Genomic DNA, 26,344 nt, shown 5'->3' with positions numbered 1-26,344 from the left:
ACCTGTCCCCCTCTCTTTATCCCTTGTTTACAGCTCTAGGTCGGCTCCTAAGCATCCCTCTAAAGCAGTGGTTCTCAACCCATGCATGGGTCACAACCCCTTTCCTTCAAAGGTGGGGTTGAGTGACCCTTTCACAGGGGTCACCTAAGACCATCGGAAAACACAGATACTTACATTACGATTCATAACAGTAGCAAAAGTACAGTTACAAAGTAGCAATGAAAGTAATTTTATGGTTGGGGGCCACCACGGCATGAGAGGGTCGCTGCATTAGGAAGGTTGAGAACCATGGACCTAAAAGCCCACGCGTTAAAGGCTCAATTTCCACAGTGGTGCTGTTTGGAGGTGAGAACTTTAAGGAGCGGGGCCCAGACAGAAGTCTCAGGTTACAGGAAGCATGCACTCAAGGGGGCAGTGGGTTCCTGTAGACCCCCTTTCTCTGTCCTCCTCTGTTTTAGATGAAAAGAAATTTAGTTAACTGTATGCAGGTGTGCGAGAGTGCCATGGAGGCCAGAAAAGGGCATCAGATCCCCTGGAGCTGGAGTCACGGGTGGTAGTGGGTGTGGGTGCTGGGAACAGAATTTGGCAGGAACAGCAAATACTTTCAAGCCCTGAGCTGTCTCTCCAGACCTTTTTCTTTTTCTCATAGCCCAGGCTTGCCCCAAACCCCCCTAGATAGCCAAGGATGGTATTAATCTGTACGCCTGACTCCATTTCCTCCATGCTAGGAACATACATATATGCTACCAGGACCAGCTTCTTCTCCTCTTCCTCCTGTTCCTCTTCTTTCTTCTTTTGCTTCCTGGCCATGAGGGAAGCTGCATTCCTTTCTGACATAAAGTACTGCCATGTCCCCAAAGCATCATAACGGCTGTATCCCCAGAGGCCATCAACTCTGTATTGAAACCCAAAAAGCATGAACTAAAGCATTCTCTCTCTCTCTCTCTCTCTCTCTCTCTCTCTCTCTCTCTCTCTCTCTCTCTCCCTCTCCCCCTCCCTCCCTCCCTCCCTCCCTCCCTCCCTCCCTCCCTCCAAGACAGGGTTTCTCTGTGTAGTTTTGGAGTCTGTCCTGGAACTCGCTCTATAGAGCAGGCTGGCCTGGAACTCACAGAGATCCACTTGCCTCTGCCTCCCTAGTGCTGGGATTAAAGACGAATGCCCCCACCACCCAGCAAGCATTCTCTTTATAAGCTGAATATCTCAATTACTGTTACAGTTAGAAAGCTAACACTTGCCAAGTTGGGTGTGAGTGCCTTGAGGACAGACAGCTGGCCTGCTGGCCTCACCACTGAATCCCATGCTTAGCCCGGTCCTGCCCTGTACCTCACAGGCACTCAGAATATGGTTGACTGATGTAAGGAGCCTTCTGGACTTCCCATCCTTCCCACCTTCGCTGTGTGGTGTATCTTTCCTTGAGCCGTAGTTTGTCTGTAAAAGAGAAGGTCGAGAACTGACCTTCGGCTTCCTTCAGCTGTGAAACGCCCCTGTGCCTGGTTGTCGCCAGTCACCGGCTGAGGGCCTGCCGGGAGCAGCTCTTTGGTGGTGTGCTTTCGGACCTTTATTTACTCCAGGGTTTGACCGCTGAGCAGCCACAGTAGTCCGGGTCAGTGGGGCAAGAGGTGTGATCGTGACCACTGCAAACTGTGTGTTGTGTGTTCAGAACGGGCCAGAGTGAAGCTGCAACATGGATGAGCACCTCAGATTCACTCCATGTGTGATTTTTAAGTTGGGTTTTGGTCATTTCATGTTCCTAGCCTTTCACTGTTGCAAAGGTTTTTGACTCATTCATTCTGTAACGTGCCAATACGTGGAGCCGAAAACCACAGCTTAAGAAGCCGTGTGCTAAACCACTGTGGGACATGCTCCACATCTGGCCTACCAGGAAATGGTTGCAGGGTTAGCTAGAGTTCATCAAGGCTTGTGCTTGCAAAAGGTCTGGTACAGGCTGCTGCAAACACCCCTGGCTGAGGCTGTACTTCCAGGAACCAGTCAACTGCAGTCTTCACTGTGGAGTCGTCTCCAGGATTCCATGGAGTGTTGAAGATGATGGCTGCTGGATACGGGGAGTCCAGCTGGTTAATGCGCACAGCAGCCAGGGCAGCAAGAGTCTGACAGCCGGTAATTAGGGAATCAAGGTCTTTGTTTCTCTTCAGGAACAGGAGATCGGAAGAAATGCCTGCAGTGTGGCAGAAAGCACTTAGCAGCACTGTGACTTTCGGTGGGTTCTTTGAACAGTGTGTAACACCTGTCCAGTGCCCCAGGGGAAAATGGGTATCCTTACACTCTCCTACACAACATGATAGAGGTAGAGGTCCACAACTGAGTGACTTCAAGGAGCAGGGATGTGCTGGTTCTCAGGACTGTCCATTTTCATCTGTCATTACTAGAGACTTCCCTCTGGTGCCCATGGGTAGTCCTGGCCTAGCTTTTTGAGCTACATGCAAAGGAAGCCGACCCTCTGAGCAGTGCTGAGCACACCTTCCTCAGAGCCAGCTGAAAGTGTGTGGATGTTCCTTTGTTTCTAGGTAGGATGTGTTAGGGTCAGGGGAAGGGTGAACAGCCTGGGTGCCTGGTGGGACCCAGTGGGGTGTCACCAAGAGTGGGAACATACTCCTACTCCTTATTTGCATACCCCACCTTACATCTTGGCACAGTTCTGCCCCACCCTCCACCCCCACCCCCGCCGGGACTCAGGGGACTGGTATTTTGGTCATATACAGTAAAATGACTCAAAAATTTCAGGGTTCTGTGGGCCATGTGGTGAGAGCCATTGCCCTGGGAGACTCTACAGCTGCCTTTCGCTTTCATTTTCTCATCCGCGGGTGTAACAGATCCAGCCTGACTTACGATGGGGCTGTGCTGGGATAAATCCATAGTGACTCGAAATATCACAAATCAAAATTTCAGTGAGTGCACCTAGCTGGAGGAATGTCCTGGCTTACTGTAAGGTGTATAGTATGTGTAGGGATTTGGGTTTTTGCTTCGGGATTGGGGTCCCACCACTGGCCAGTGTCATGGCAGGACTATCTTACTGCATGTTATTAACCTGAAAATGATCAAAATCCGAAATGCAAAGTGTGGTCTCAGCAGCACACGGATGGCATTTCCAGCATCAGAAAGTTGAAAATTTTAAGTCAACCATCGTTAAGTCCAGAAGCTTCTGGAATGGAGGCTCCGCAGTCTGAGGGGAGAAGCAGAGGTCCAGCCCAGTTGCAGACACTTTTTTTGAGAAGCAGAGAAGCAGGGTTACTGCTCTTCACCTCCCATGTCCTAGAGGTAAGGCCTAGCTCGCTCCAGACAGAGGCACTCTCAACCCTAAAGGAACTTGGGTTCCACATGGTTGGGGCAGAGAGGTAGTTCAGAAACTCCCTTTCCAGCCACATGCTGCTGGCTTGCTGCTCAGGTCACATTTCCTGTTTGCCTTTGGGACCCAAGTGGGACCTTGGGTGAAAGGCAAGGGGGTGGGTGGAGCCTTCTTACCAAAACTGTACTAGTTGGAGGTGGAAAGAGCCTAAAATGAGCTAATCTTTCCTTGTGTAGATAGGGAAACGGAGAGAAACTGAGGAAAAGCATGTGAGAACCTGTCCCTGCTCCCATAGTCTGCCGGGAGTCATGAATTAGGAGTATGATGAGAATCTAAAACCATCCGAGTAGCCCACTTCCCCGCATCCCATAGCTCAGGAGTTGAGGCTGGCAGTGTCCGGCCTGGGCCGGAGAAGATTTTCACATTGAGCCAAGAGAACAAATTATTTTCAACTCAACACACAGCAAACACACCGGAAGCCTCCTTTGCTGGCTGCTGACTGAGGAGCAGTTTATATCTGCCACTGGGGGTGGAAATCCATCAAGCAATCAATTACACATGTCCAAACAGTGGCCTGGCCAGGGCCAACTTTGGTCCTCTCCTGGCTTCCCTCGCTTTGATTTAAGGCAAGAGGCCGGAGGTAATCACATAACTAAAGAGGTGCTGCTGCCAGAAGGCGTGGGGTACTAAAAAATAATGCTCTTTCCTCATGCCAAAGTAGGGTTAGAAAACCCTAAAGCCAGTGAGAGAGAGAGCTCAGATATAAAGCTCATGCAAGGTGGTGTCCTGCACTAGCAACACACACACACACACACACACGCATACACACACACACATGCACACACACACACACATGCACACACACACACATGCACACACGCATGTGTCAGGAGTCCCTAAGGCTCCTTAATTGTGGCCTTGAACAAGTAGTTGAGCCCTCCATGAATTGGCTGATGGACAGAGGCCCCTCTCCTTGAGCCAAGTCTCAAGGAGTGTGTATGTGGGTCTCCTCTCCGCCCCCTTGTTTTACTTTCTGTCACCTGTCACTGACTACAGCTTCCCTTTCCCCTGGTCACCCGTGAAGACTGTTTCAAAGGAGTACCACTGGGTTTAGTCCTCACTGCAGTCCAGCGGAGTGGCACCCCTCTTCTCCTTGGAGCTCGAGGACCCTGCCCCACAATGGAATGGGGAGATAAGTGTGGCTCACTGCAGTACCCCAAAACCCTTCCTCATTCTCCTGTCTGTCCTTGAGCCACCCTAGAGCAGGCCGTGGAGGAAGCAGGCGAGGTGGACCCCTGGAGTTGGGAACCAAGGCCACCCTGGCAAGCAGACATGCTGGCTGGCCTTCAGATCAATACTCTAAACGTTTGCTCAGAGTTTATGTGGCGTGAAGCCAGCTGGAGGGGGTGGGGTCTGCTCTGGTTCCCCGGGTCCCACCCCACACAAGGACCTTTGCAGAAGCATAAGGGACAGAAAGTGACTGACAGAGATGCTTTCCAAGCCGCAGTGCGTTTTGTCCTGAAGAGGAAGAGGAAAAGGAACCCCCGGCACCCAGTCCCTGTCCTTCATTCAGCCTTTTCTCTTGGGCTTGTGGTTGAACTTTCCAAGCTAGACGCTTCTGGGGTGGCTCCTCAGAAGATTTATTTTGGTTCCATTTTTATTTGAAATTTATTTAAAACGTAGACGAGAACCGGATTCTTATAAACGAAGACCATGTTGCCTGCCAATCGTTTCTGTTGGTAGACCAGCCTGGACTGTGTTTCAAGTGGCGTCCTTGAACTTGGCTCCTTTTGCAAATGAACAACAGAAAATATGGCTTACGTTTATGCAAAGTCAACATTGCTCTGTTATTTTTAATTTATTTTTATTTTTACTTTTTGAGTGTCGGAGAACCACCTAACTTAATTAATACATTTTTGTCTGGTCACAGAAGTCATACATTCTCACTGTAGAACAGCAAGTGCAGAGGTCAGGCGGAAGTGTGCCGTCTTCCCACAGGCTGAGACTCACCCCTTCCGCTGTGCTCTCAAAACTTACCCTTCACCCCTTTTCCTTCAGTCTCTTTAGTTTCCAGGCCTTGCTGTCCGGCTACAATGTTAGCATTTTAGGGGAAGACATGAGGGGTTTGTCCAATCTCTGCATCTCCCACAGCGCCAGGCACACAGTAGGTGTTTTAAAATTGTTTGTTGATTGGAACAGGATCTGGTACATTTCCAGTATTTGGAGGATAGGATCGCCCAGATAGGCAGGTGTGGAGGTCACATGGCCCCTCAGGTACCTGAGGGTCATGGGACTCAGCTGTCAGCACTGGTCAGCACTCAGCTGTCTGGTGAGACTGGGGAGCACTGTCCTGGGATTATCTCGCAGCAGCTGGTCCCAGCCAGGGGTTTCCTAATATCCATAGGGTGCTGTTGGCCTGAGATTTAGTATTTCTGTCTGGGCACCTGCAGTTTATGTAAGTTCAGTATAAAGGACATGGGACAGTTAACATGCGAGTGCCACCAGAGGTGAGCCAGCACACGGATGCTAAGACAAAGGTCACCTTCCTGTCTGCAAGGATGCCCACTCCAGATGGGCCCTGCTAGTGTTGTGTAGCACGGTGGCTTCTGGAAGCCACCGCCTTACCCCAGCTTTGACTCAGCAACTGGTGCTTTGCCAGTGAACTCACTGAATGCTGAAGGTTTTTTGTTTTGTTTTTATTTTTAATTGGGGAAACATGGAATGTGTTAATTATGATGAATGTTACAAATGGAATATGTTGCTTAAGTTCAAGTTTAGTCTGATGTGTGGATGGGCTAGAGTAGGAGTCTCTGCTCTTTATAAAATTGCCTTTGATCCCAGTACTTAGGAGGCAGAGGTAGGCTGTGAGTTTGAGGTCAGCCTAGTCTGTATAGTGAGTTTCAGGCCAGCTAGGAAAAAGAAAAAAAGTTTTAAAAAGTTGAATTTGTTTACTTGTGTGTATATGAGTCTTTTTACTTGTAAAATCTAATTATAATTGTCATATGACCCTCATGGTAGGGAAAACATTTTTTTTCCTCTTTGCATGTGTGTGTATGTGTGCACGCATGTCCACAAATGCAGGCACCATGAATGCATGCACGTGGAGATCGGAAGACAGTTTGCAGGGGTTGGTTCTCTCCTTCCACTGTGTGGGTCCAGGTGCAGAGCTCAGGTTGACAGGGACAGCAAGTGCCTTTACCCACTGAGCCGGCTAACTGACCCCCCACTCTCCACTCCTGTGTTGAGATGACCGAATAATCATTTACCTTGGAGCAGCCAGAGACTCTGGATTCTGTGGGACTGAAAGAGGACAGAGTCCTCTGTGGCCTTGGGCTCCGCTGGCAGGCCTCTTCTGAGATTGCTTTTACGTATAAAGATAAAGTAGGCAGGCCAAGAGAGGAGCCGAAGCATACTGAACAGCAAACGAAAGAGCAATTGATTCTGATTCTCGAGGTTGTCTCTCAGCTTGGTAGAACTGAGCTGGGTCCCCATCTGTAAAATGGGGTGATCTCAATGCTTCACAGAAAATAGGAGTGGAAGGAAGTGAGAGTCATGTGCCCAGGACCCTGCCTGGCAACATTTGTGTCTTCAGTGAGAAACATTTGCAGTGGCGGTTATTATCATCAAAATTAATGGCATTATATGGGCTACAGATCCTCAGTGCTAAGACGTTCACAACCTGAACCGGGGGAGGAGACAGACTGGCATGGTAGTTGCTGAGGGAAAACACACAGATGCTGAAGAGAAGCCCAGACAAAGGCAGCAGAAGTGCCCAGAGAGGGAAGTTGCTTCTTGGCTGGAAGAAAACTGTGTAGGGGTGAGGCCTCCGTGTGACCAGGCTTGGATTGGTTCTGGCGTTGACCCTGAGTGTGGGCAAGTGAACTCTGGACTTGTTCCTCTCTGTAAGATGGGGCTGACAGAATGGGCTTCTCAGGGGCATTAGGCGCCCCCGCCCCCATCAGCAGGTTAAATCAGCAGGTCATCCTGGGCCAGCTGGGGGCTGCACTCACTCACGAGCCAGTGAAGAGTCTTCTTGAATCTGCTCTGTGGCACAAAGAGAGTCCAGTAAGGTCTGTGTGAGCAGTCAGTAAGGTCTGTGTGAGCAGTCAGTAAGGTCTGTGTGAGCAGTCAAGTGCTCGAGTCCACTCCCATCTTATTGGTCAGATTAGCCACATGCCCTTACCAACCAACTCCAAAGGGCCAGGGATTGAAATCTCACCATGGAAGCAGAGAGCTGGAAATCCCTAGTCAAACATTAAAAAAAAATGATCTCAGGTTGTGTGTTCCCTTCCTGTCAAATTTGCTGACAACAGCTGAGGAAGCTAATACCGCCTTGGGTCCCACACACACAGCCTGTGGGCTTTCTACTCTGAAGACACCACTCAGCAGGGAAAGAAAGGGTGTTCAAGGGCTGTCAGCTGGCGTCTCTGGAGGAACAGAAGCCTGAAGCTGGAGGTAGAAAGAGGTGACCAGGAAGGGGGCAATGGTACCTGCTAAGAGCTTGACGCCCCTTGAGGGGCCTGTGGGGAAGGCAGAAGCAAGGGATGGAGCTGGGTTTCTAGATGGTTCTGTAGACCCAGCTGTGCTGTGGTTGGTGAACGGAGCACCTCTCAGGGTTCTTGTATGTCTAAGCTGTGTTCTGCTTGCATGGGCTGACTGTTCTCCCACTACAGTGCCTCACCTGCCTTGTCCAAGTTTCCCTGGCGGTGAAGCTCACTTTTGCAGCGGCCTGCCTGTACCTTCATCAGGGAGCCCAGAACCATTCTTTCACAGGGCACGGGGGAAGCAGAGCAATGTGATGTGTTCCAGAACCGTTCTTGAGTAGGGCGCTGGGTGGAGCAGAGCAATGTGGCTGTTTCTGGAGTGTTTTTAGACACAGTCGAGCATGTTTAGGAAGGCGGCTGAGGACACCCAGCCCTTCCTTGATTTCTGTGGTTTCCTTCACTGTCTCGGGGGAGGTTTGTTGGATGCCTGGATGGAAGCCAGCTTCTTTACCTCATGCTGCGTTGCACTGGATACGCCACTTCCCTTCCCTGATGCCCTGTTTCCTTACCTGGAAAACAGTGTCTGTAGCTCAGAAGACTGGGGCTAGCTTGAGAGGGAAGGAATCCACAGTAGAGGCTTTCAGAGGTGGCCTCAGAATCCTCTAGAAATCCATGGGGCTCAAAGTAAACTGGTGACCGAAGGTGCCAGCAATGGAACCTCGCTTGTCGCTGTCTCAGGACACCCACCTTAGTAGAGAGATGGTTGGCTTCAAGGCCTGTCCTCCACTGTGCGCTGAGACACCCGGACAGAAGCTGTACCACTGTAGACCCACATGATGCCTGGCACCCTCTAAGTACCTAACAAATGCGTAAACATATGAACAGCTCGCTTCCTCTGGTTTGGACCCGTGGCTTACAGATTTTTTAAAAAAATTATCACTTGCTGGACAAGTGCTCTACCATGGCGCCCTATCGCCAGCCTTCTTGCAGACTGAATATATTTGGGGGTGGGGGTGCCCTGTATGTGTAGTTCAGGGGAAAACCTGTGGGAGCTGGCTTTCCCCTTCTACCATGTACGCCATCGGGTATAGCAGCAAATGCCCTAACCCACTACCCCATTGCACTGCCCCTGTTTGCACACTTCTTATGGGATATGAGGAGGTAAGAAAGTCACTTGAGACAAGCCGCCCTGCTGAGGGTACCATGGCCCTGCCTCCAAGGCTGTGGTCAAGGCCCTGGTAGGAAAGGTGATTCAGAAGTGTTCTGGGAATTGCTCCATCCATGCCAAGGCAGAGCTAGCTGTTTTCAGGCCACGAGTACATGGTGGACTCTGGCTATACAGAGCAAATGGTGCCAGAGCCTGTGAGGAGAGTTCTGGAATAATCATCACCGTGAACTGAGAAACTGTGGCTTACTGGGGATTTGTTAACATGGGCACTCTGCCACACACTTCATGGGTACCATCTCTTTGTGATGCCTGAGAGAGACGCTTTGCTGTTCTCATTGTACAAGCAGGAGAAAGCAAGTCTTTAGAAGCCCAACTTGCCCAAGGTCACTCAGTCAGTCAGTCCCCCAAGACTCTCCTGTAGATGAGGCTCTGTCTTTGGGCTGTGGAGAGCTGGAGACAGTTTGTTCCTTAGGCACTAGGGACTGTAACACAACTATTTCCTAAGTACGTTCTCTGTTCCAATTTTACAGATGGATTTGTTGATCTTGATAATTCAACGACTAAATAATTAAAAAAAAAAATGGATGTGGGGTCTTTGCCCAAGTGGCCTTGAATCCCTGGGATCAACACATCATTTTCCTTAGCTGTTGTGTTTGGAGATATGAGCCATAGAGCCTGGCTGAGACCGCTGTCCTCCTCCTCCATCACCTCTTCGTGCTTCTTCTGTAGTGTAGGGTCCACCTCAGGACCTCACTCATGCCACGCTAGTAAACGTCTCTCCACACTCTATCATCCCTGTTTATGGAGGGGTAAACTGAGGCTCCAGGAGGTTGATGTCCAGGGTCACAGGGGAAGAAATGAGAGGCTCTCTGGTGCTTGAACAAGAGCTGTCTCATTCCAAGGACAGACAGAGAAAACATTTCCCCATAACCTGAATTAGAGTTATTCTGTTTGTTGGTTGGTTTCAGAGGTTCCGTTTGGTTTTTTTTTTTTTTAACTTCCTGATAGAGCCTCTTATATTAGACACAAATTCCTGAAAGTGTTTTTATCAATTTATTATAAGAGATTGAGCAAAATCTAATAGGAGGGAAGAAAAAATCCAATGCAGAACAATCTCAGGATTTTCCAGTAAATCCTTAGATTTAAATACCTCTGGGCCGTGCACAGCTTCCTTTGAGTTTATTTGTCTCCCCTGTTCAGGCATCAAATCAGGCAAGTTACAGAAGTCAGAAGATAGGCAAGAACAGCCTGTGCAGTTAGCTGGAGCCTTTCTGGGCATGCAATCATCCTGATTTTTGGGGTTACCCTGAGCCCCAGTCTTGCATCTATAAAGCAAAGGTAGTTTGTCCACACTGAAGGGTCACTGCAGAGAGGCAGGGCCCCACAGGCAAAGCACAGGAGATGAGTCCTGAGCCCATCAGTAGGTACTGGGGGAGCCCTCCATCCCCCACTGGCCACACTCTACTTGGGCAGTGGTTGATGGGAATAGAGGCCTACGAATACCTTTAGCATCCCTGTGCACACAGAATACTTTCGCCAGTCCACACTGAAAGCAGGCAGAGAGTGAGAAGGACTCTGGGTCTGTCCCACTCAGATACTACCCAGTGCCTGGGAAAGTACCTCATGTCTGTGGATGGACTTGGTTCCGGTGGATAAGTGCCTTAGTCAGGGTTTCTATTGCTGTGATGAAGCACCATGTCCAAAAGCAAGTTGGGAAGGAAAGGGTTTATTTGGCTTACAACTTCCACACTTCCATTACTGAAGGAAGTTAGGACAGGAACTTAAACAGGGCAGGAACTTGAAGGCAGGAGCTGATGCAGAGGCCATGGAGGAGTGCTGCTTTCTGGCTTGCTCAGCCTGCTTTCTTATAGAACCCAGAACCACCAGATCAAATATTACCCCACCCACAATGAGCTGGGCCCTCCCCATCAATCATTAAATAAGAAAATGCCTTACAGCTGGATCTTATGGAGACATTTTCTCAATTTTCCTCAATTGAGGCTCCCTGCTTTAAGATGACTCTAGCTTGTGTCAAGTTGACATAAAACTGGCCAGCACTGCAGGTGTCCCTGAAGTATGTCTGGAAGGAGCTGTTTGTTTGAAAGGAGCTGTTCTATCCAGTGGAAGGGAGGCACTCACATGGATATGAGGAGTTGTTGGCTCTGGGGTCTTACCAGTGTTACCCAACCTTGAGCTGCAGTTTTTCCGCCTGGGGAACTAGGCAGGTTGCCCACTGGCTGCAGTGAAGATGAAGGGAGACCATTATTCAGGTTATCTTGGGGCCAGAGAGATGTCAGAGATGAAAAGCACTTGCTGTTCTTGCAGAGAAAGAACTATGTTTGCTTTCCAGCCCCAACATGGCAGCTCACAACCATCTGGTAACTTCAGTTCCGGGGCATCTGATGACCGCTTCTGGGCTCTGCAGGTTCTGCACTCATGGATACAACACAAAATGCAAATCACTCATGCATAAAGTATTTTAGACAAGGTCTCACCCTGTCACTCTGGCTGGCCTGGAACTTGCTGTGTAGACTAGGGTGGCCTTGAACTTACAGAGATTGGCTTCCTTTTGCCTTCTTAGTTCTGGGATTAAAGACGTGTTTCACCATTACCTGGCAGCTGCTTCTTCTTCTTCTTCTTCTTCTTCGTCTTCTTCGTCGTCTTCTTCTTCTTCTTCTTCTTCTTCTTCTTCTTCTTCTTCTTCTTCTTCTTCCTTCTCCTTCTCCTTCTTCATGAATCTTGTAGGAATGAGCTTGACCTCACACTGAGATGTATGTCTTACAAATCAAACAGTCAGGGGCAAAACAGGTATGCAGCTGACTGGCAAGTTCCCTATCCCTAGAAAACTTAAAGCGGGGTTGGGAGAGAAGGTTAGTGGAAGCCTGGGAGGACTGACAAGTTAAAAGCCTGGGAGACTTAAAGCTGGAAAGGTGAACATGGCTTATTCCCTTCAGGTCATCCAGAAGGCCATACTGCTGGCCAGCTGGGGGTCCGTCACTCAGACAGCAAGACCAAGATATAGGAACTGGCCCTGGAGACATGGTGTCTGCTGGAAGGGAGACTGAGAAACAGGCAGAGGCCAGTCTGCCAAACTCCTGCTCTCCTGGTGCCTCCAATTCTCGGCAGTTGTGTAGTTGGGAGTTTTCCTGTGTCCCACCCAGTCCGCAGCCACTCAGACCCAATAAATACACAGAGGCTTATATTACTTGCAAACTCTATGGCCTAATGGCTCAGGCTTCTCGCTAGCTAGCTCTTACAACTTAACCCATTTCTATTAATCTATAAGTTGCCACGTGGCTGTGGCATTGCCAGTCTGATGGCATCTTGCTGCTCCTTAGGCGGTGCCTGGCATCTCTCATCAACTCCGCCCTTCTCTCCATGTATCTGCTTGGATTTTCCTGCCTGCCTCTAAGCTGCCTTGCCATAGGCCAATGCAGCTTTATATATCAACCAATCAGAGCAGCACATTCACAGCGTACAGAAAGGCATCCCATAGCACAGCTGTGCCTCTGACTAGATAAACAAAGCCCAGAAAAGGGCACCTGCTGCTCTCCTTGCATGGGGAGAGCATGTTCTCTGCTCCTACCTGCCTGGGTGGACTGCATACCCTCTGCCCAAAGGCTGCTGTTTTCCCATCATTGCTAAGTAACTCTCCTGAGAGGCTCTGGGGCTATAGCATGTCTTCTAGCTCTGAAGAAACTGGTGGTTCCAAAGCCCAGAACCTTCACCTGGAGCCTAGTTGTATGTTCCAGGTGCCAGGGACTCCCAGGGCTGCATCATAGATGTTCAGAGAGAAAAGCTGGTCCACCCTTTGCATCTGGAAGAGTTGAAGGAGGAATTGAGGAGGCACACTACACACAGGTTACTGAGTGGAGTGGAAGTCAGAGCTGGGACAGACCTGCCAGTCCTACCCTGTGGAGCACAGCATTCATAGCTTCCAAGGTGTCAACAGGACCGGCCCCTTCCTCATTTACAGCACCAGGGATTAGATTAACCTTAGGCCACAGAGGGAGGTCTGTCTTGGAGCCAGGTTGCACAAGATGTGTGACTGTGTATTGCTCGGGAAGACTCAGCAGTGGGGCCAGTGTGATGGCTCAGTGGGTAAAGGAGCTTGCTGCCAAGCCTGCTGACCAGAGTTTGATCCCTGGGTCTCATACAGTAGATGGAAAGAACAGTCTCAAAAGTTGCCCTTCAGTTACCTGTGCTGTGGCATGTGCCCCCCAAATATACAGACGAAAATTAACAAATACATGTAACTTTTAAAAACTGAAAGAAAAAAAGACAATAATTGCATTTTCTCGGCGAGGGCTGAGTGTCCTCTGAGTCTCTACTCATGGAAGTAAATGCCCTTGACCACAGTACTTTTTGAGGATGCCACTTTCATCGTTTCAGAGATGTTGCTATGATACCAAAAGCAGTTTTGGGGGAAGGGTTTATTTCATCTTACGGTTTGTAGCCCATCACTAAGGGGAGTCAGGGCAGGAACTGGAGGTCGGAGCTGAAGTAGAGACTGTGGGGGAGTGCTGCTCACTGGCTGACCCACTGTCCCTGGCTTGCTCAGCTTCCTTCCTTCCTCCCTCCCTCCCTCCCTCTCTCCTTCCCTCCCTCCCTTCCTTCCTTTCTTCCTTCCTTCCCCCCTCTCCTTTCTTTCCTTCCTTTTTTTTTGTTTGTTTGTTTTTTGTTTTTTCAAGACAGGGTTTCTCTGTGTAGCTTTGCGCCTTTCCTGGAACTCACTTGGTAGTCCAGGCTGGCCTCGAACTCACAGAGATCCGCCTGGCTCTGCCTCCCGAATGCTGGTGCGCCACCACCGCCGGCTCCTTCCTTTTTTTATTTAAGAAACTTTTCCACTCATTCTACATATCAACCACAGATCTCCCTCCCATCCCTCCTCCCACTGCCCCTCAGTTTCTCCCCTCAAACCCACCCTCCAGCCCCTCCTCCAAAAGGGTAAGGGCTCCCATGGGGAGTCAGCAAAGCTTGGTGCATTGGCTACCTTTCTTATACATTCAGGCCCACATGCCAGTGATGGCGCCGTCCACAGTGGGCTGGGCCCTCCCACATTGATCAGTAATCAGTGCCTTCAGACCATGCTAGTGGAGACAATTTCTTAATCGAGGTTCCTACTTCCTGGGTGACTTTGGTTTGTATCAAGTTGACAAAGACTACCCAGTACACTTCAGGTCAGCAACAGTTCTAATAGCCATGGGAGTGTCATTCTAGAAATCTCTTCCCAAGACTGAAAAGGTCAGCATGCCTTTACCAATGTAAAACAGAGTGGCACTCGCTGCTCGCTGCAGGGTCACCATGATGGCGTTGAGACAAAGCCGTGCCCTTCACAAGGACAAACCCATTCAGTTGGTGATGTTGTGTGTCTGTGGCCCTCACTAGGTGAGGCTTCCGTCCAGCTTTACCGTTCCCATTTTACAGACAGTACATGCACAGGGGTTCAAGTCTCCCCGGATTGCGTGGCCCACGGGGCAGAGCCACGCTTGGCATGGTACAGCCCCTCAGTCGATGTCCCCATCACACAAGACAAGAAACCCACCAAATCACCTCACCCTCCTTGTTCAGCAAACTTGTCTTCTGTGACTGTCCCAAGGAGATTTGGGATTATACAAATGACAGCTAGCAAGCCTTGTGTTAGTAGTGCTCTCTGCCAAGAACACTTAATCCCCACATTCCCACAGAGGTAAGTGGGTGGGAATCAGCCTTCATGTTTCCTGGCCAGAAGTGAATTGGAACAAAGCTAGGGCTCCCCACTCTGGGGTAGCAGCTGCCGACCTCTCAAGAGGGACAGTGTGGCATGGCAAGACTTCTCGCCCCTCCCCCAGAGTAGCATCTGCCAGCCACACTGAGCACACCAGCTGACCTGGAGAGCATGCCCAGGAGGCCCCAGGAAGGAAGTATCCCAGCTGGGTACCCTGACCCTCAGAATTTCTCCCTTCATCTGTGAAAATGGTGGGGAGTATCTTGCAGGCCACGTGGAGGGTGGTGGTGAGGGTTCACTGAGGTATAGGAGGAAGGCTGCTTGCAATGTTGTGGAGTGTGGGGGAATTGGGATCCTCTGGGGTCTCCATGAGGACTTGGGGTGTAGCTCAGTTGGTGAGGAGCTTGCCTAGCAGGTACAAAGCTCTGCTGGGATTCCATCCCCAGCGCTGCAAATATTTAAAGAGGCCCTGCTTATTTTAGCACAGCCCTTCACCTCCACCCTGCTGCCTCTCCCTACCCCAGCGGCCTTGGTCCCATAGCAGACCATAGCTGCATCCTCTTAAGGGGCTCAGTCTGCATGAGGAATCCAGGAAAAGGAAGAGGCAGGGCCTACCCATGATCTTAGGGCTCTCAGGGGTGAGGCAGGGGGATGGTGCCCGAGAGTGCATTCTGGAATTTTCTATCCTTAACATACACATGGAAAAAGCCTGTTAATGAGGCCCACTGTGTGTCCTCATCGGGTGGGCAGGTCTGTGTAAGTACTACCCAGATCAAACTTGCCACCCCTGGAAGCCCACCATACCCACTTCTAACAGCAGGTTAATTTTACTTGCATAGAACTTTAAGTGGAAGCATACAGTTCATGCTCTGTCCCTACCTTTCCCCCGCTTTTGAGACAAGGTTTCGTGTAGCCAAGGCTGGCCTTGTAAGTCCCTTGAGCCACATCAGTGGTCAAGACCTTCCCCAAGGACCTCTAACTACCAGATTCCACCCACAGAATACCCTAACTGCTGGACCCTTCCCCCACCCTACAGAGTAAAGAGCCCGATCTCTGGACATGAAGTCCTACCAATCTCCACCCTGGAAAACTCCACCCTGAGAAGTTTCACCCCCTTCCCAAGAAGTTCTATAAAAGCCCTATATCCTGTTCAGTGTCCTGCTGTTTCTCACCCTAGTGGAGGCGGCCACCCTCCTGGTTTTTTCCCTCCCAGTAAATCTCTTGTGAGAAGTTTGTGTGACTTTGTGGTATTCCTTGGCTCCGGGCTGCCAGGACACCTTTCCTAGCTGTGATGCTTACATTTGGTGTTGTGACTCAGATAGGCTCTCCTAGTGCCTGCATTTCCCCTCACGGTCTAAGCTGCACCGGGACCCTATCCCTCATCTCCAGTCCACCTGAAACAGACTCACCCTTCTGGCTCAGGGATCACTCAGCACCCATCCAGCAGCAGCAGCAGCAGCAATTAGTTAAACGTTTCCCTGAGTCTGAGGAAGTAACCATTGAGTGTCCGGCACCCCCTGGTGCTCTTGGAGGCATAGGTCCCCCCAGCCACAGTCTTTAAGGCTGCAGCTGGCCCTCTTCACCTGACCGCATCTCACCACCCCTGGAGCTGCAATCCTGCAGTTAACTTAGGCCAAAGCAGGCTGTTGTGCCCTTCCTGCCTTCTCTCACCTTCCCCCTGGAGCTGCCTGTAATGCCACAGCTCCTCTAGGCCCTCATGGCTGTAAGGCCACAGCTCCTCTAGGCCCTCATGGCTTTTGTGACCCTATCCCCCGACCCTTCCCTGTCAATGAGACCTTCTAGAGCTTGGTTTTTATTCTCGCCTTCTCGCCTCTACAAAAGGTCTGGTACCAGGCACCGAGTCTCTCCACTGGCTTAGCCAGGCTAAGCCCCTGACTCCCATTGAGTGGTGATGACCCACTGAATGGCTTGGTCTTCCTTCGGTCCTCCCTGAGTCCTGGGGACACCCACAACTACAGGCTGCAGTGACATCTTCCTTCTCTCTCCTTCATGGGAACTATGTATTCCATACCCTCTCATTCCCCCTCTTAGAAAACTTCCAGCCTCTCCCCCAACGCCCAACCTGAAGGGCCCTAAATTTATTCACTTTTGCAATCAAATTTGGCTTTAATACCCCTTAGATAATCAATCCAGAGGGCTGCTCAATGGCACCTTAGATCCTAATATTTGGGACTTTTACAAATACTGTGAGCGATCGGGAAATGGAAAGAGATTCCCCATTCCCTATTTCTCAGCTTCAAGCCCTGTTTGTTTTTGTTTGGTCTCCCCCAACACACACCCACACACTGTGTAAATGCCCTGTCTTTTTTCCTTTTCTTTTCTTTGTTTTGGTTTTTCAAGACAGGGTTTTTCTGTGTAGCTTTGGCTGTCCCAGAACTCACACTGTAGACCAGGCTGGCCTCGAACTCAGAGATCCGCCTGCCTCTGCCTTCCAAGTGCTGGGATTAAAGGCGTACACTACTACCACTGCCCAGCAGTGCCCTGTCTTTTAAGTTACCATAGATGGATCTGTAGGTTTGTCGCAGAGTGGGAGCCAGGAACCAGACCTAGCATGAGGGGGAGAAAGCAAAGGAGTAGGCCAGCTGCAACGTGCTCACACCCCGCACACACCCTGCACACACCCCGCACACACCCCACACACACCCGGCACACACTGCCTGGGGCTTCAGCTCCCTCCTGCAGCATCCTCTGTCTATAGCCAGAGCTCAGAAATCACCTATCTCCAAGCCTTCTTTGTTCTCAGTTTACTGGATTCTGTTTTACAGGGACTCGGGTGTCTTTTAGGGATGAGTGGCATTAGACTGTTTTATGCTGTCCCACTTGCATTAAAATCTGGCTCTAGAGTTAGGGTATGGCTCCTCCTCCTCTAGACCCAAGCATGCCTGTTAAAGGTTTCTTCCAAAACCTCTGTCCCATATCAGGAGAGCCACCTGCTGTGTGACAGAGAAAGGGGAGCAAAACAAAGGGACAGACTATTCCCACCGGGTCCATTGCTGCTCATCTCTTACACCTTTGGCTTTGGTTTAACTCTCTAAAACTTTTGCTAAGGTATAAATCTTACCTCCAGATTTGTAAGCATATTGGGTATGATTAAAAATCTGTAAAATCTGTAACAAAAGAGTTAAAGTTGTAACACCAGAGTTGACAGTTAAAAATCTCTACATAGGTAGCCGTAAAGGAAACATGTGGCTCTCTGCCATCGTAGCTGCCTTTCTACACTGGGATGGAGGCGGCCATGTGGCTGACAGCCATCTTCGCTGGGCTTGGAAAGGGTGGACTTTGCCGTGTGACCTCACTCCCATCCTGATAAAAGTGACCACATGGCATAAGCCATCCTCCTAGCTGTGAGGCCCAAAGCGGATGATTCCTCCACTATTTTCGGTCACACTAACAAGCCTCAACCCACAGTCCCTTCTCTTCCTGTCCAGCCTCTCTGGTTTCCTTTCCTTCTCAGTGACAGGCTGCCCACCCAGTCAGGACTGAGGCAGTCTCTGACCAGGACCCTGAATGGAATTACAGTACCCCAGAGGGCATCCATGCTAAGTTTCAGCTTGTAAGTTGCCTCCTGCCTGGCCACCCTTACAGAAGTAAATTATGAAAAAATCCAAGGGATCATCCAGGACAAGCATGACGGCCCATCTCAATTCCTAGACTGCCTTACAAAGGCCCTCTTACAGTATACCGATCTGAATCCTGAGACCCCAGATGGAAAACAACTCTTTATGACCTACTTCTTCTCCCAGGGCCAAACTTAAATGTCTAGAGAAAGGACCCCTGACTCCTCAGGCACAGTTCTTAGCAATGGCTTTTAAGATGTACCGTGGGAGAGATGGAAAAGCCTGAAAACAAAAATACCTGGTGCTAGCAAAGGCCTTTCGACCGCCATAGCAACTGCCCAGGCTCCCTGGCCTCCCAGCACCCAAGAACCTCCAGGTCCCTGCTTCAAACGCAGTCAGGAGGGTCACTGGGCCCGGGCCTGTCTGATCCCTCATAAACCACCCAGACCACATACAAGGTGCCATCAAGAAGGACATTGGGGTGTTGATTGCCCAGGTGGCCCTTCAGCTGACCTAGATCTGGCCATGGATGACTGAGGGGCCCGGGCTCCCTTGGCCTGACCATTGCCATCTCTCACTGGGAGCCTTGGATAGACATCACAGTATCAGGGAGATCCATCTCTCTCCTTCTAGACACTGGGGCCACCTATTCAGTCCTGACAGAGTTTTAGGGACTCACATCTTCTTGTTCCCCTATTGTCAGTGTAGGATGACAGCTTTACCAGCCTCATCAAATCCCACTAAACATATCACCCAGGATCAAAATCCACTCTCTCTCCATAGCCTCAGGGGACTTAAGCCTCTTATCTCCTAACTTTTGAAAAAGAATCTTCTATGCCCTTTGGGCATGCTCCCCACAGCAACTTTCAGGGCCCAGCACTGTGCAATTCTACTTACTAAAACACCTGCACTTCCCCAACTATTTTCCCCTGTACCTGCTCTAACCACTTGTCTCTCCCCTTCTAATGGGTAAGTGTCACTACAGACCCCCACTCTGCTTTTTTTACTTTTACTACGAAAGCCACACAGGTGTGACAAGATGCCTTTCCCTCCAGAGCTCTAACACTTACCCTTAGGTGCCTATACTCAGGACTGACCACTTCCCTGCTACTTACCCTTGGTTTCCTCTCAGTTCATCCAGCATCTCCAACAGGTGGACCAGACCATTCTTACCCTCCAGGGCCAAATAGACTCACTGGCCACCATGCTCTTACAAAATTGGCGAGGATTAGATTCACTAACAGCAGAGAGAGATAGTCTTGGTCTCCTCCTTAGGGAGGAATGTTGCTTCTATATCAACCAAGTCAGGTATATTAAAAGGCAAGATCCGACAACTCCAGTTGGATCTCCAAAAATGTAAGAAATAGCTCACTGCCTCTGGCCAGCGGCTTATGGACAGTCCAGTATGGAATTGGATACTACCCTTCTTAACCCCCTTTCTCCTGCTTTTCTTAATCCTACTTGTTGCACCCTGCCTTATAAACTTCTTGTCTAGATTTCAGCAACAGACTCTAAAGATCTCTAACCAGACTTTTAATCAGTTGCTGTTACAGGATGACCATCCCCTAGCTCCAGAACCAGAGGCCAGTGACTTCTGATTATACCAATGGTAAAGATCCAGTTCACTGATTAGGAAGTAGTCTAATGATAATATCAACCCCCTTTCCTGTGACCTAGTTGTTTATCAATAATAAACAAAAAAGGGGGGAATGTAAACCCCTGGAGCCATGTGAGTGGCTAGGCCCGTCCCCAAGGACCTCTAACTGCCAAGTTCCACCCATAGAATGCTCTAACTGCTGGACCCTTTCCCCACCCTACAGAGTAAAAAGCCCAATCTCTGAACATGAAATCCCACCAATCTCCACCCTGGAAAACTCTACCCTGAAAAGTTCCGCCCCCTTCCCAAGAAACTCTATATAAGCTCTGTATCCTATTCAGTATGCTGCTGTTTCTGCCCGAACAGAGGCAGCCACCTTCCTGGTTTTATTCCCTCCCAATAAATCTCTTGTGTGAGGTTTGTTTTGTGGTGTGATTGTAGTATTCCTTGGCTCCTGGCTGCCAGGACACCTTTCCACCTGAGCTGCATGCTTACAGGCCTCAAACACACCGTGTAGCCAAGATTGGCCTTGGAACCCTGCCCTCCTGCCCTACCTTCCCAAGTGCTGGGATCATGGACATGCACCACCATGCCCGACCCTGGGTGCATCCTTATGGGTCAGTTCCTTTCACTGCGTACCGAGTGTTGAGGTCGTTCTGTTGATGGGACGTGGCTGCAGCTTGCTGATTCTCATTGTTACAGATAGGATGCCCTTGTGGCACTTGGTGGCAACTTACCCTTTCTGATGGGCCTTGGGTCTGGTGTGGGGTGTGTTATGTTCTGATGCTCATCTCTTGGGAGTAGATTTGAGAGCAGAATGACTGTCGCAGGCCTGTGTTCCTGTGGGTCTAATGGATGTCATCAGAAGGACTTAAGCCAGCTGTTAGGAAGAACTTCCAGTCCCTGAAGGTGGTGGTCAACTGGCTCCTGCCCTCAGAGGAGGAAGCCGTGACACTTCCTTTTGAGAACAGGGGAGGAGGCTGAGTGACCCGGAGCCAGGCCTTGACTCCTTCCTGTCTGGCATTGGTCCCTTCCCATCATCTGGGGTTCCCAGGCTTCCCGGCAGTGTCCCCGCTACTTGGGGAGGGAATGAGGCAGGGGCCTTGAGTATCGCCTCTCTGCTTGAGCCAGTGTGTGCCATCTGCAGCTCAGCTGATGGGGCTTGCCCAGCATGCACATAGCCCTGTGTTCCATCCCTCAAATCACGTAACTGGATGTGGGGGTGCACACCTATCACCCTAGTACTACTGACAGACAGGCAAGAAGGCTACACAGTGGGTTCATGGGCTACTTGAGACCCTGTCTCGAAAAGAACGGGAAAATAAAGAAAGAAAAAAGTCCTAGCCAGAAATCCCCCTCCTTAAATTGCCTCCAGTGGGGTGGGAAGGGACAAGCCTTGTCCCTTCGGGAGCAGGTGTGGGCCTCTGTGGCCTTTCCAAGGTTATATAGTAAGGGCTTCTATATGGAGATTCGTATCATTTTCTAAAGCACGGTTCCACAAAACAGTTCGGCTTCCAGAGTCAGGCTGTGGACGAAGAGGTTTCTCAGCATTTCTCAGAATCACTTTTAGACAAATCATCAAATGTCCGCTCACGGGCCTCTGCTCTGGGCTGTCTCATACGCTCTCCTTGGCTGTCCCTGGGAGGTGGAACCTGAGGATGTTTGCACTCCACATGGCTCCCAGTTTTCCCCAGGAGTGGATGAGGTGGAGGGTGGTGACCTCGTCTCCTGTGAGTCCTGGCCTGGTTTGGTCCCTGTAGTTTTTCTCTCTTTGAGGGAGTCAGGACGGCCCAGAGCACCAGCTCTGCCTTGGCATGTAGCTCTGAGTCAACAGCCCATTTCCCGGGGCTGAGGGAACAAAGCCAATGGCTGCTCCTGCGGGATCTGTCTGCCCACCCCCCCTTCCTGAAACAGCTGTTTATTCTTTTGACAGGAGCTGGAACCCTGCACCTTCCCTTCCTCTGGGCCCTGCCTCCCACAGGCCGGAGCTCACTAGAACTTTGCCATTCGCTCCGGAGGGAACACAGTGGACGATGAGGTACGTGCTTTGTTGAAAGGATTTTTGTCTGCCAGCCTTGGGCTACCAGGAGCTACTGTCCGGCCACCAAATGGCCACCAAGGGGGGATCCTCGCTCTCTCCCTGACCCTTCCCTGGCCCCCTGTGTAGCTTGGTTGTCATTTTGTCAGTGGCTGGAAGCAGGGGTTGGTGGAACGGGGCTCAGGGACTTGGCTGCAAGTTCCATTTCATCCGCTTCTCTTGGCAGGGCTCAGTGCTGTGCCAATCAAGGCTGTAGCCCGGAGTTCTCTGTGTGGGGTTTGAGTTGATAGTGCAGGGCAGGAGCTGAGCCTTGGGTGGGGGCAGGGCACCGTGGGACAGTGCCGAGCCTTCTTGGGACAGCACAGCACTCCCCTAACATGTCTCCTACTGTAGAAAAGCTTTGATGAGTGATTAGGGTAGCCAGGAAAAATGGTAGCTGGATCCTGGCTTTAGGCTTCCTGAAGGAGACTGAGGTGGAGTCAGTGAGATACATACGTCTTAGAAAGGTTGTACTGCCTGTGACGGTGTGTGCTGCTGGAGCAACAATTGACCATGGATAGGTAGTTGTGATGTGGTGCCGGGAACCAAGCGTATTGTGTTTCTCCCCGTGGGGAACTTTATAGTAAAATGCGCCCCCAACCCTGACACGTCCCCACAGCCGAGAACAAGGCCTAGGGGCAGACACTCTGACCTTAATTAAGATCCATTGCTTCTGAGCATGTCCAGCGACCTTGTGCCAGTTAGCCCTTCACTCGGGTTTGGTCTCAGCCAGAGAGCAGAGCCTCTGTCACCACAGTGACCACTGGCCACTATGAAGTGGAGAGGTAGGACAAGTGAGGATGCCCCCACACCAGGAACACACAGGAGAGCCCTGGCTAGTGGCAGAAGAGGGGTCCAGTCAGGCCCCCCAGCTGATCTGAGGAGAAGCTGACCCTAGCTGGTGTTTGGCCAGTTTGGGGTCAGTCACAACGTGGTGATCCTGAGTGTCGTAAAGAGACTCGAGTCTTTCCGTGATGACTGACAGGGCCTTGGAGGTAGGTTCCCAGCCTTAGCACTGTGTGTTGAGCACAGGAGCAAGTTCCTTAACTTTTCTGAACCTGGTTTCTTTTCTGCGAAATGGGATTAATAACAGAGTTACATGACAGGGTTGTTGAGGCGGAATTGAAAGACAGCTGGAGAATGGTTTAGCCCAGCTTGGCCTGGCCTGGCTCAGGAAGGATGCAGGTTTCTGTGTCTAGAGGCTGACTCGATGGGGGGCAGGGCGCTTTAAGAAAAAGGATTTAAAGTTGTAGATACAGTATTAGGTAGGGAAGCGAATGTGTAGACTATGAGAAGGGATATCACAGTAGGTAAAAAAGGCCAATCCTTCAAACATGACATTTAGAAAACAATAATAAAACAGTAGAAAAACTGGAAAATGGATGAGATGTGTGGAGCTGCATGACACACTTGCTCTATTTGGCTGCAAATGTAAAGATATTTTTATTACTTTTAATAATGCCCATGCATGTGTGTCTGTGTGAGTTTTGTGTATATGAGTCCAAGTGCCTTCCGAAGCCAGAGGAGTTGGATCCTTGGAGTCACAGTGATTGTGAATGGCACGATGTGGGTTCTGGGAACCAAACTCTGTCCTCTGAAAGAGCAGTGTGCACTCTTTACTGCCCCGGGGATAGAACTCAGTAGAGAGGCCAAAGAGAAAAAGAAAAAAAAGAAAGAAAACTAAAAGACAGATTAGTTCATTTGGTTTCCATTTATAGTTCACGAGTGATCATTGCTCACTACTAAGCATGGGGCAGAACTGCTTTTGGCTCCATAGTTTGTTAGCGGTGCCACACCTGGGATGGTCTGGGCAGCTTCCTGGGGTGGCTTCAGGCAGATCCCAGAGAGTGTAGTCCTTTGTTCTTTGATAGACAGTGCAGTAGGGCAGCTAGGTCTGGGTGCCGGTTCGGGGAGGCACTGAGGCCTGGCCCATCATGACCCCTGAGCAGGGAGAAGGTGGGTCCTGGGTGCTGTACAAGGTTCTGGGACCTCCGTGGGTAAGCGAATGGGGGCAGCTCTTTGCCACCTCTTGCAGCCTCCAGCAGCTGCCAGAGCTAGCCAGGGATTCCTCCAGACTCTAGGGGATTCTTCCTACTCTAGGAAGTGCTTGGGTTTTCGCCTACCTGTACTCTGATAGGAATAAAGCTCCATCTTGTGAGGGGACCGGGAGACCTAAGCTTCATGAGGCCTGGTAAGCCCGCCTCTGTACTTCAGATATATTGGTTGGCCAAGGAGTCTATCATCCGATCATCTGATCAGTCTAGGCAAAGCACATGGACCAAGGCAGCAGGGTGAGCTTTTGTGCCTAAGGGATATGCCCTGGGACTGGTTTCTCATCCAGGCCTGGGTGAGAGGGGAAAGCCTGGAGGAGAAGGCCAGTCCAAAGACTTCTTTATCGACTGTGAAACTCTGCCTCCCTTGGTCTTTGGAAAGGATGGGCCTTGGCCACTTCTCCTGCCTGATCTTGGCAAATGCCTAATGTGGGAACTCATCAGAATCAGCAGGGATGTTTGGCTGCAACCTTGCCCCAGACTGGGCATAGCAAGGTTTCCCTTAGCTTGCACTGGGGTCTTGGGTTCATCCCAACTGCTCTGTGAGGGCTTGTTATATGGGCCTAATTCTTGTCTCTGGTGAAAACACAGCTCTGCATCCATGGCTGGAACCTCTCCCTAAAGAACATTGTCATGGTTACGGCCGCCATTTGTGGAGTATTGCTGATTGCCTGGCCCAGGGAGCTTTGTAAGCATGGTCTACTTCTGACCTTTGCAAAGCCTCAACGAAGATGTTGTGTCTCCGTATTATACATGAGATAGAACCTCTGGTTAAAGCAACTTCCCAGGGGATATGTCTGGGACCTTGCCAGGGTCAGTCTTCACCTCATCTAATTTTTTTACCTGTAGTGCTGGATTAATACTTTTGGTTATAACTGAAGGCTTCGGGGAACCAGAGGATGGTGTCTTAAGCAGAGGATTATACATTGGTGAAGTGTGGGGTCCCGTCATCAGCAACGTGTGTGCGTGCGCACGCAGCGCTTGTACAGTCAATAGGCAATATCCAGTTTGTTACTTTATTGCTTTGTTTGCCTTTGTAGCACTGGTTACTACTGGTTACTACTAGGCACTCTATAACCTCCGCCTCTGGAGTGGAAGCTCCATAGTGGCCTTGTTTATTGATGTGTCTCTGATTCAAGAACCCACTAGTCCCCAGTAGCCTAGTCCATGGTGGTTAATGGGTCTGGGTGGCTCTCATTGGTTTATTCACTTCACAAACATATGGGTGCATCTACCAAGTACCCTGCCGGGCATGTGCTAACCTGGACTCATCATGCCTGGCTGTTCTTTGGGGAAGAAGAGCAGGTTCCAGGCCATGGTGGCAGGGTTGCAGGCAGGGAGGCGAGTGCTTCCTAGGAGGTTTGGTTTCTTTGGCAAGTGCTTTCTCTCTGCCTGTCCCCTGCTCTCCACAATAATGATAATGGCTTTTCCAGGGCTCTTCTGCATCCAGCTTCCAGCTGAGGTTCACCTTTCACCCTGATATGAGATGGAGAAAACAGAATTGCCCAGCGTTCACTCCAGAGAGGAATTGTTTGGAAGGAATGTTTTTATTTGGTTGGTGTGGCTCTGTGAGGTTCTCTGAGGGGTGTTCACTGAACCGTGAGGTGGAGCCAGGAAGGTGGAGGCTTTGCAGCGTGGCTCTGCCTTGTGAAATGCCACCAGCATCAACATATGTTCCAGGAGTTGGGGTGCAGGTGCTCGTCTGAGAACCCATGCGGGAGCAATGCTCTGCAGGGTTGAGTCTGGGAGTGTCCAGAGGATGGAGTTAGCCACAGATGACAAGAGCATTGAGTCAGAGGGTCTCAGAGGTGGCAGGAGGGACTCATGCTGTTACAGACTAGACCGCTGGGCCAGCTAAGATCACCCAGGGGTCTCCTACATGATTCAAACTCATTTATTTTCTTTCTTTCTTTTTTTTAAGTATAACTTCCATTTTTATTCTTCTCAGATGCTTTTTCTTCTGCCTATCTGAAGCCACTACATAGGCTTTGGTGGAGGTTGAGGGGCAGCACCAGCAGGTCTGAATCATGGTGGCAGTGTTTGGTTCTCCAGGCTGGCTTCACGAGGTCAGTTCCTGACCACCTTGCTGTGGCTGGCCCAGCTCACATAGTAATGCACTTGACATGGAGTTTGGGAAGCACATACGAATCGAAGACTCTTGCTTAGGAAATGTCCCTGGTGGCAGCGGCCTCTACAGTGTTCCGAGTAACGAACTTCTTAATGGCCTGTCCTTGGGCACACACCGGGCGCAGTTGTGTGGTAACTTGGCTGCACACACCTGAGACCCTTTTTGGTTCAATCTTTCCTTTCTTCTCTTTCTCTCTCTCTCCCTCCCTCCATCCATCCATCCCTCCACCCCTCCCTTCCTCTCTTCCTTC

At 50.3% G+C, this 26,344-nt stretch overlaps 1 protein-coding gene across 1 annotated transcript in view; it reads left to right on the top strand.

Moving 5' to 3' along the window:
• Positions 1 to 21,772: 21,772 nt before the first annotated feature.
• Ggta1 (glycoprotein alpha-galactosyltransferase 1 (inactive)) overlaps positions 21,773 to 26,344 on the top strand; it is a 29,085-nt gene continuing 24,513 nt past the window's right edge. The window contains exon 1 of the mRNA XM_059259055.1: positions 21,773 to 21,876. The gene's annotated coding sequence lies outside the window, so the exon portion shown is untranslated. The remainder of the gene's footprint in view (positions 21,877 to 26,344) is intronic.

The sequence above is a fragment of the Peromyscus eremicus genome, chromosome 4 (assembly GCF_949786415.1).
Source record: "Peromyscus eremicus chromosome 4, PerEre_H2_v1, whole genome shotgun sequence".
In the NCBI taxonomy this organism is placed as follows: Eukaryota; Metazoa; Chordata; class Mammalia; order Rodentia; family Cricetidae; genus Peromyscus; species Peromyscus eremicus.
The sequence above is the reverse complement of the archived record's forward strand: the minus strand, read 5'-3'. Positions and strand labels throughout refer to the sequence as shown.